The sequence below is a fragment of the Chlamydotis macqueenii genome, chromosome 29, assembly GCF_036417535.1.
Source record: "Chlamydotis macqueenii isolate bChlMac1 chromosome 29, bChlMac1.mat, whole genome shotgun sequence".
In the NCBI taxonomy this organism is placed as follows: domain Eukaryota; kingdom Metazoa; phylum Chordata; class Aves; order Otidiformes; family Otididae; genus Chlamydotis; species Chlamydotis macqueenii.
In genome coordinates this window covers 1497521-1507751 of record NC_141584.1, presented here as the reverse complement: position 1 = coordinate 1507751, position 10231 = coordinate 1497521, and the positions used below count along the sequence as shown (strand labels likewise).

Sequence of the window (10231 nt, the reverse complement as noted above, 5' to 3'; positions counted from 1 at the left end):
GGGGGCGGAGCGGGCGGGGGGGGGCTGTCCCGCAGAGCCGGTGCGCGGGCAGCGCGAGTGTATGAATTTTTAGGTTTGGGGTTGGAGAAGATTCCTCGAGGACGAGCCCCCTTGCCAGCACAGCCTGGGCGGGACTGTCCCCCTCCGGCAGTCACAGACCGGGCATCCGCCACGGGCACCGACGGGGAAGGGTCGGGGGGCTGGCGGGGCTCCCGCCGCCGGGAACGGGCGGGGAGAGGCTGGGAAGAGGAGAGGAGCCTTGGCTCCGGCAAAACCGGCACAGGACTCGGGATTTCCCCCAGACAGAAGGGGCAGCAATCCGCCGCGGCGTCGCTGCAAGGCTGGGCCGTGGTACCGGTTCCCCGTGGGACGGGCTCAGGTGAGCCCGCGGGAGCCACCGCGTTTATTCTGCGCGCTGCGCGTTCAGTAGCGACACTGCAGAAACGTCGTATTGGAGATCGGACAGAGAAGGGGCCAGACCTCACCTGCCGAAAGCCCTGCACACAGGAATCCTGCTTGTGTATCCCTGGCTCGTTGGCGTTACGCAGACCCACGGAGGGGATTCCTGCAAGGGAAAAACACTGGGAAACCATTTTGCTTTAGAGCAACCGGGAAAGATCCACAAAACTTCTTACAGCACATTTAGGGGAGCCGGGGCTGTTCTGGGGATCTTGGGTGATCGAGAAGTCTTCTATTACGAACTGATACATTCTGTAGCGGGTTTGGTTGGGGGAAGGATGCCGTCTTCGGCCCTCGGGGTCCGTTGTCGGTCAGATGTTGCCGTGGGGGCATCCTGGCCCCGCAAGGGAACCCAGACCCCGCTTAACGCTATTACCTGCAATTACGGTCTGGCAAATCGGGGACGTTTAAGTTAGAGCCAGCGAAATAATCGGGATCCTCTGAAGAGATTAGAAACGGTAGCACAAGCTGCGCTGCAAACTGACGATCCAGCTGGCAGGTTCTGCAGGCGATTCACTGACCAGCGTGTCTCAGCCACACAGGAATGAAAGAAAAGCAAACTGAAGTAGTAGGAACCGAGTAACTTTGAGTGGAATAAGTGAGAAGTGACTATTTTCAGACTGCAGAATCTGTTCCGGAAACCTATCTCCTGTCAGGGGCTACCGGATGACAAACCGCCAGGGACAGCACGAGAGCAAACCATCTCCAGATTTAATTTATCACGGCATTTCAATGAGACCTCGTATTGCAGTGCAGTATGGAGAACCTCTTCTTCTTTCTCTTCTACTTCACCCACCAGATGTAGTCAGACTTAGCACTTTTCATCTTCAAAGCACTTTGCAAACATTAACTCTTTAATCCTTATGCCCCCTGTGAAGCAGTTAAGTATTATCCCTGTCCTACAGACCTCTTTATCTCCAAATCTGCTCATTCATTTTTAGTGTGCCCACTACTTTAAGCTGAGATGTCAAAGCAGCAGAGAAATCGCAGCACAAAATACTTCTGAGCCTCATTTTCAAACCTGTTGAGCACCTGGATGTCCTACAGGAGCTCAGGACTCTGAAACCCGGCCTTGGCGGGATATGAATTATCAGTAAAGCTCAGATTGGATCATTTTCCTGAAGTTGGTTCCGCCCTACTCCCACAAGGTCTCCCCGTTTAACTGAAATGCCCAGTGGTCAGTGCCATGGGCGTCAGTACAGAACTCCTTCACTCTCATCCACTTCTGCTCACCTGCACTTCCAGTTTTGGCACAGTCCTCACGCACTTCCAGCCTCATTGGCTTTAAGTGCAGATGGGGTGGAAAACCAGGCCCAGTCTATAGAGCTAGTAAATAATTCATGCTTTGTAACAATAATTCTCTGTCTTCTAAGGGAGTGATGCAGAAGCAACACAATTCAAGAAACAGAACATGCTATAATCAGATAACGTTAACACCTATCTGGAAGGCAAATACAAACACTTTTGTGTGTACACCGTGATGAAGTTTCTCTCCTGTTAGTCACCGTCTACTGTTAACTTACAGGAGGGTGGTGAGGCAAACAATTTTCCTTGAACTCCATCCAGCGCCGCCAGGGAGCCTGCCGTCTGGCTCACTGCTCTTCTCCCAGAGGCCTTCTCTCCACAGTTGGTTTTGGAATCACAGCTGAAACAATTGTGCCTTCTGTCTGTGATGTTACAGAGCAGAATGAATTGATGCACACACTGAAACGAGATGTCATATTGTGAGAACAAATGAAGGGCACGGCAGAGAGCTCCTTTTTTTATGGCAGTCTTTTGCCCAGCTTTGTGGAATTCGACTGCAGAGGGATTTATTTTTTGTTATAGGTCAAATCATGAGCGGGTGCCAGTAAAAACTGGGATTTCCTGCCACCTAACTTTCCTCTGCTCTATTTACTTTTGCTTGCTTTGGGTGCACCTTCTGATTTTATCATTTATTCCCCAGAAGACAATGATGCGGTGGCACACGGGATCCCTCTCTTACCTGCTATTCTAGAGCAGTAAGAATCCCAGCAGTCAGGACGCGGCAGGAGGAAGATGAGGACCACGACACGTACATCCAAAACAGCGAGTGAAGCCTTTCCCAGTCATCAGAGCCAACAGGACATTTTCAGCACCCGCTGATTTCGCAAGAGGAAACTCCACCTTGAGGTAGCGCTGAGGGCACAGCATCAGGAATTTGTCCTTAAGAGGCCAGAAGTGGAATGCTATAACCACCAGGCAGACTGACAAATGCAGAAGAGCAATACCTATTGTAGTCAGAAGCCTGGAGCAGCTATGCTGGCAAAAAGATTAATTACTTCTGGGTGTGAGCTGGAACCGCACACCCAGCAGTCCTGAGGTTTTGGTAACTCCCTCACCAAGTGGGAAATGCTGCTCCCTCTCTGACTGCGCTGAGGCAAGGATTCAGTTTCCCTTTTCCTCGTACTTTACCTCTGTTCTGCTCTCACGGGAACAGTCCTTAGCTTCAGTCACAGCTGAATACAAACACCACGTGTGTGATGGAAGAATAAAATGCATTCTCCCTGGTTCTGATGAAGTCCCTGTACGGCAAAAGCTTTAATTGACTGTCAGACCGAACACCAGCCTGTCCTGGGGGTCTGAGGTCAGTCCTTGGGACAGGGATGATGCTCCGGACTCCATTCACCACAATACACTGCCTTGTGCCTGAAAGCCCCCAGCTGAAGGCAGAGCGGATGCCAGCACAGCCAGACCACCTTTTCGTCTCTGTTTTGTCCAAAGGTGCTAAATTTAGTCTTGCTACCATCACCATTACCAGCAAGGAATAAATATTTTTAAACTCTGAATAAATATTGAGCTGGCAGCACTATCTCTGCCTCAAGTCTTGTGCGCCGTCCTTCTAGACGGCCACGGTGCCTTCAGCAGCTGCGGTGGAGCCTTTGGGATTACAGGGTGTTCCCAGCACGGAGCTCTGCAGACACTGCCTAGGCCTCCTTGGTGGCTTGGTAAATATGTCAGAAAAGGCTGCTCTCAGCAGGCCTGTTGGAAACATCTGGCTTTAATTCTTCTTTAAAGCCATGACATTCATTTGGACACCAAACCGCTTTCCTTTCATCTATCCGGAGGACTAACCCCTGTGGCACAGCAGCCGACATTCTGCCTGTCATTACCCTGCATCATCCTGCAGGAAGAAAGAGGTCACAGCAGAGCCAGGGCCGTGCTCTTCGCAGGAGGAGAGACCTCGGGAGAGAGTGGCATCTCACAACTGACGCTTTCCTGCTCTTCTCCCTCCCTACAGTTCTTTTCAAGTTGTTTCAAGGCATACATTTCTCTGTCAACATGTCTCAAAGGGGCTCAGAGTCCAGCTTAGACCCGATTTCCCCTTTAATTCACTGGGCTGAGAACCCAAGCACTTGAGGAACACACAGATGGGGCATGCTGTCCTGAGTAGGAAAGAGTGCCTTGTGCTGGGGGGAGGAGCTGTGCCTATTTAGAAATCCCTCAGCTGAGGATGCTGGGGGCTTTGTGGCTGAACTGGCATGCTGTGGAGAAGACTGGGAGAATCAGGACCACGAGCAGAAGAGTTTCCTCAACAACTCTTGACTGGTAATTCTGGTATCAATAAATGATCAACCTAGCAAGGAGACGATGTTTTAGACTCTAAATGTGTTATTGTGCCGCAGAAGAGGCCTAAAGCAAAAATGCTGGATGTTGGAAAGATCAGCTGCGCCACCACATGATCCCATGACGCCTGTAACCACAGTGAAGTTTTATCCAAAGCCAGCGAGACTCTTGGCTCTGTTTCTAGGTCTGAGCTCAGCAGAGATTGTGCAGTCGCATTTTCACAAACTTCCATCGATGCTGAAGTAAACGATTTACTTCCCAGGCAAAACTAAGTCCCACCAGCATGGGATAGATGCCTCAGGCAGCCTCTGAGCTGATGAGCAGCAATCGCTGGGTCTTGTTCCAACACACTTCAGCGCGAGGCAAACAGCACAGAGCTTCAGCTCCAAGAGGCAGCCAGCACCGAACAATCAATTTCCCATGTCAGACTCTGGCTACGCCCAAAGACTTGGCAGTGCTGGAGCGTATATACTGTGGCAGCAATATTAAATAAAACAGCTCTTCTCATCTGCCTACCCTCCTTCCCTGCTACCGGGCCACCCACTTGAAACTGCCACAGTTAAAAGGATTTACCTTTTTATTTAAAGCGCCCATATAAAAGCAATCCACGCAGCAGGACAAGAATAAGCTGCCCTATGAATTTATAGCCTCTTTGCCCAGCGCTGCCTGGAAGGAGCACGGCCCTGCTGTGTGCCATGAGTGTGGTGTTGCTAACAGCTGAAGGAAATTCTTCTGCAGCTCACAGGGGTCTTTTGGTACCCATCAGTTTCTCTTCTTTTTGCACCAAGATTACTCGTAGGCCAGCCAGGAAACCCACCAAGGTATCAAGTTATCGGGAGCTGATCTCCAACGACGTGGTGCAAGAGAGCTGAAGTATCCCCCTGCCTTTTTCTTATTGTTCCATCCAGGACTAAGACTTCCTGGCAGACAGGAGCAGTGAGTGAATCACGCAGGAGGAGGAGAGAGCTGGAGCAGGAAATACAGCTGCCAGGCTGACTCAGCATGGCTTCCCTCTTGAACCTTGAACAGATGGGAGCTGTGAAGGATGTTAATGTTTAACTCCACCAGAAGTGCCCTATTTAGCAAAATGCATCTGAGACTCATCAGCTTCTGGCAGATGTTCTGCTTCGCCAGGACCTGTGCTGGTGACAGCACCTCGGCGGTCAGGTCAGGAATTGTGCCTTTCAAAAGGCAATTAAGTCCAAAGGGCCTCACAAGAGGTGATAAGCTCCAGGAAAGAGATGGATAAAACCAATGGCATTCACCAGTTCATCTCCCCAGCCCTGCACTTCGCGGAGAGCACCAACTCAGGAAGATAGACTGACACCATAACTAAGGAAAAGCTTATTAGTTGTTTGGGAAATATCATTATCAATGATCTCCAGAGGAGCACTGCAGAGCCACCTGCCACTCTGCCTTTTCGCTTTCCTCTCTTTCTCCATCTCTCATTCTTCTTCCCAATGGCATTTAAATCTTTACATGACTGTCTCGTTAAGAAAGAGCATATAATGCCTAGAACCGTAGGGCGAGGACCTTAGACTTTAATCCCAGCTCTGGTACTGGTTACTCAGCCGTTTCAGATTCCTGTTCCCCACTTAGCCCATTATGAAGTGGGGATGGTGCTTCCTGAACTTCTGTTAATGCGAGAGTCACCTAATGAGGGCTAATTAGGAAGATCCAAAACCAAATCACTAGATTAGTGGCTATGAAATACTCACTTGTGAGAGGACTGCTTCCTGCAGCCTCTCAGATGGGAACCCAGGTTTACACGCTCCAAAGGCCAGAGCTCCAAGCGCTGATGCCAGGAACAGCCATGAGCTGCCAGGAAATGGCTCTACAAGAACTATTCAGCAGCCCTGGCTTCGTCCCGCAGAGAACATACATCCTGCAGGGAATCTATTCATCCCTTCTATTTGTTGCCTTTGCAATAAGCTGAAACCTGTACAAAAGGGAAGAAATCCATAACGGTGTTCATCAGGTAGATTCAGTATCTTTCTCAGTCCCCGAGAGGACTGAGTGAGAATGAGTTCTGTAATTCAGGCAAAACAAACAACTGCGAGTGTTTGAGAATGAAAGAGCTCACAGTAAGCAACCGTGTGGCTAAAGTTACCTGCAACACAATGGGGGAGAGAGCAGGCTGTCCTGTCGGTACTGGTACCACTAGGAAATGGTGTTGCTGTACTGGAGGGAGGTTGGGATTCTTCCATCGTGAAGTAACAGCAGCTTTGGCTTCATAAGCCTCCAACGTGCGCTGCTATAATAAAGCAGGCATCTGTGCCGAGACGTGAATTGTACGATACAGTCATCCGTGAGCTGGGAAAGGAGGTGAACAATGAGGTGTCAAAGTTGACCGATGATACAAAATTACTCAGGATATCCAAACCGACTGGAAGGAGCTAGAGAAGGATCACACGACACCAAGGACGTGGGCATTCAAACTGCACGCAAAATGAAACGCTGATGAATACAAAGATGCAGGGGTGAAGCAAGCTTAACTATAATTACACAGTGATGGGGTCCAAGTTAGCTATTCCCACTCAGGCAAGAGCTCTGGGCATCACTGTGGGGTATTCAACTCTGCACTCACCGATGGCTGGAAATCAAGAAACATTTTTTAAAGGAACACAACATGGAAAAAAAATGGGCGGATCTTGTAGGACAGCACCACCCATTTTTTATTGTACTTCACTCACAGAGTTAAGGTTTGTTGTTCTTGGGTGAGGTGACACACCTGGTCCTGGAAGAAGCAATCCCGGAGTCCTAAACTGTCCGACAGGGACACTTGTACTGTAACCCAGGATGTAGTCACTACATCTAATACAGATGTGTGATGCCTCCTTAGTAAAGTTATGCCACAGTACTTTAATGATTGTCACATTTTTCATTGCCTTAGCTTTATTAAAAACCAAAAAGAGAATGTAAAAACTGACACAGTATGTTTGGAAATGGAAGTAAAATTCCAGTTTAATCACTGATTAAACAAACCAGTGGTGCTGTTGGGAGGGGTCACATGAAGTTCACTAGTTGGGTGGAGATCTCAAAAAAAAAAAAAAAAGAAAAAAAAAAAAAAGAAAGCAGCACACCATGTGGGCGTCTGAGCACTGTCCGTACCACCGAGCGTTTCTTCCCGTGCCTCACTCTGTCTGCTCGTGCTGGGCCTCTTCTGTCAGAACTTCGGCAGCCCCAACAATCAGAGAATCAGCCAGAGAACGCAGACTCCCTCAGGAAGCACTGCTATGCCAAAACCGAGACACTTAAATATCAAGAAGGGAGGACTGAGAAGACAGAAAATTTTCCTTTGGATTCTCCTCTCTGGTACAAATCTACTAGCGGAGTTACGTTCTACTGCTCTAAGAGTAAGACCAGGAAAGATGCTGTCCCTTGAAAGAAACAAGCACCATAAACGCGTTAATAATTACACCTGAGATTATTTTCCCGGAATAGGTTGTTCATATCTTACTGACTTGTCACCCTTTGTACCGGCAATGCACAACAATCTGTTCCAAACCACCAAAACACCAGAGAACACATTTTAAATCAATGCTGAGCTCAGAGCTGTCAGCTGCAACTCAGGAAAGAGATCACGGCGCTGTCATGGAGAGTTCTCTGAAGCCACCGGGTCAGGGTGCAACAGCAGCCAAAAAAGCCAGCTGAACGGTGGCTGCTAGCAGGAAGGATACTGAGATGAGGCCAAAGCCCTCGGTCTGCTGTTACAGAAATCCTTGGTGCGCTCACATCTGGAGCGCAGTTCTGGCCTCAGCCACTCAAGAAGAATGTGACGGAGTTACAGACGGTCCAGAGGAGGCGAGGGAGGAGCTGCCTTAATAAGGAGCAAGGAAAAAGGTTGGAACTCTTCAATTAAGAGAGAAGGTGGCTGAGAAGGATCTTTTGAGGTTTACAAAGTCATGAAGGCAGTACAAGGGAATGCAGACTGGATAGTCACTGAACCCTGCTATGTAAGAACAAAGCAGCATACTTTGAAACTAGAAGATTAGTTTAAAACAGATAAAAGAAAGTATTTTTTGACACAAGTCTGGAATCTGCTGTCACAGGACTGTGGAGACAATATCAACAAGTTTAAGAGGGATTACATTAACTCACAAGCAACAGCTCCATAAATGACTGCTAAAAGGGCGAGGATGCACCCGTTACCATCCCTACTACGTTCAGGATGCCGGAGAGGGAAACAGCAGCAGCTGCCTACGCTCACATGCTTGCCCAAACAGCATCTCCTCTTGCCACCACTGGAGACAGGCTACTGGGCTACAGGTGTCATTGGCCTGACCCAGGAGGATGTTTTTAACATTCTAAATTAAATCCTGAACACCTTGTACACAATTAATTAAGGCAACATGGTATCTTCTAACTGCTACTCCCCTCTGCCTCTCAGCCCGCCCTTGCTGGTGTGTGCAGTGCCTCACGTTACAGCGTGGCCTCATTCAGACACTAATCCCGCAGAGCCCTGTGCCAAACGCAGCTCTCCTGAAACCAGCACAGCCACAGCCGCTGGGGAGAGGAAGCTGCACATGTGGCATAAGCACAGAGGCTGAGGCTTCAGACTGTCTTCATTGCACAGTTTGACTTTTTTTTTTTTCTTTGTTATTATTCATCACTGATTTTGATTAGCAATCTGTGAGCTGCTGCAATGTACGTTAGTAGCGAGACGCATCATTTTATCTGTGATACTCCGAAAATTAACCTTACAGGCACTACTGCAGCGTATTTTGTATTCCCAACAGTTCCAGAAACTACTCCATCATATGTATGTAACTCTCAAAATGATCACTTCTGTAATTATGTATTCGTAGAGAAGGATGACAATTTCTCACTTTGAAGATCTTTAAGTCCACTGAAATAATAATATTTTCTGTATAACCCTTAGTGAAAACAAAACACTACAGCATTTCTGTGGGTGAGGCTGCACATCAGTAAAGCAGGAATGGCTTGCTAAAGGTGCCTGAACACCGGCATCCCGTGTCACCTGAGATGCCCCATGGTGCTTCCCATCACCAGAAAAAGGGAGGAAGCCAGTCCAGAGGGGTGCAAGCCCACAGTGGCCCTGTGCTGTGCCAGCCAGCCCCGTGCCGATGTCTCAGGCAGTCGAGGGTGTCTGACATGGTAGCAGATACCTCTGCTTATGCAATTGAATCAAGCTTGAAAGGTCCTGCTCACATAACCTAGATAAACATGCAATTTCCTGTACAAGTCATGCATTTAATAACAGGACATATAAGTTTATCTGACATGCTCTAATAACAATGTCACATCTGCTCCGCCTGGATGTACCTCCAAGTCTCCAGCACACAGATCGCTATGCCGTTTGTTTAAGCTATGAAGCCTGTAATTTACAAAGCTGTTCTGGGCCACTATTCAGGCTTTTTACTGGAATAAGTAAATTTCACACGTCAATGCTGAGATTACCATAAAAGTAATATAAGCATGTTCATTTTAACCAGGCACTTCCTATCTTAACGGTCAGGGAATCTGGTGAAGGCTCACGAGCCACTCTGCAAGCGCGGAGCAAGAAGGCTGGGAATTTGGGACAGCTCAAAGTAGATAGATATGAGCTGTGGGTACAGCAAAAACCACGTTAAACTCTTGGCCTGATTAACAGCAGCAGAGAGGAGACTGAACTGTAACACTGAGTATATGCAATTATTTTTTAACTCAGGAATTTGGTACTTCACACATTATGAAGAATAACACAGAGAGAAGAGAAACACCTAGAGCTATTCCTGAAAGTACATTGTTCAGATAAACATCTTGAGGAGCCGCTGCGCTGGCTGGAGAGCGAGCACTCGTGTCATGCTAATGAACATACACAAACTTTCCAGTATCTCAGGAATGCAGATTATCTCGTTTGGCTGCTGAAAACCCTTTTCCTTGCTTTCAAACAAACCAAGCCTGCAGGGGACCCCAACGCCTCGCACGAGCGCTCCCTCCTCTCAGCACACAGCCCGTTCTACCAGCCTGGCACCTTCCTGGGGCTCGGGGCGTACAGGGCCGCTTCTGGAAGAGGCCACACGCCATTGCTCGAGGCCCTTCGCTCCACCCTCACCTTGCCAGAGCCAGGAGGAGCCTGCGGGCGCCCAGCCCACCTTCGTGGCGCTCAGGGCCGTACGTACCAACGGACAGAACACACCTGCATGGGGGCCGCCCAGAAGGGGGGCCGGGAAACACAGACCCC

General features: G+C 48.8%; 1 long non-coding RNA gene across 1 annotated transcript; it reads right to left on the bottom strand.

Moving 5' to 3' along the window:
- Positions 1-474: 474 nt before the first annotated feature.
- Positions 475-3139, bottom strand: LOC147597053 (uncharacterized). The gene is made up of 4 exons (XR_015261277.1): positions 2444-3139; positions 1983-2163; positions 836-988; positions 475-565 (listed from the first exon to the last, which is right to left on the bottom strand). It is a non-coding gene; the product is annotated as an uncharacterized LOC147597053 (long non-coding RNA).
- Positions 3140-10231: the final 7092 nt, after the last annotated feature.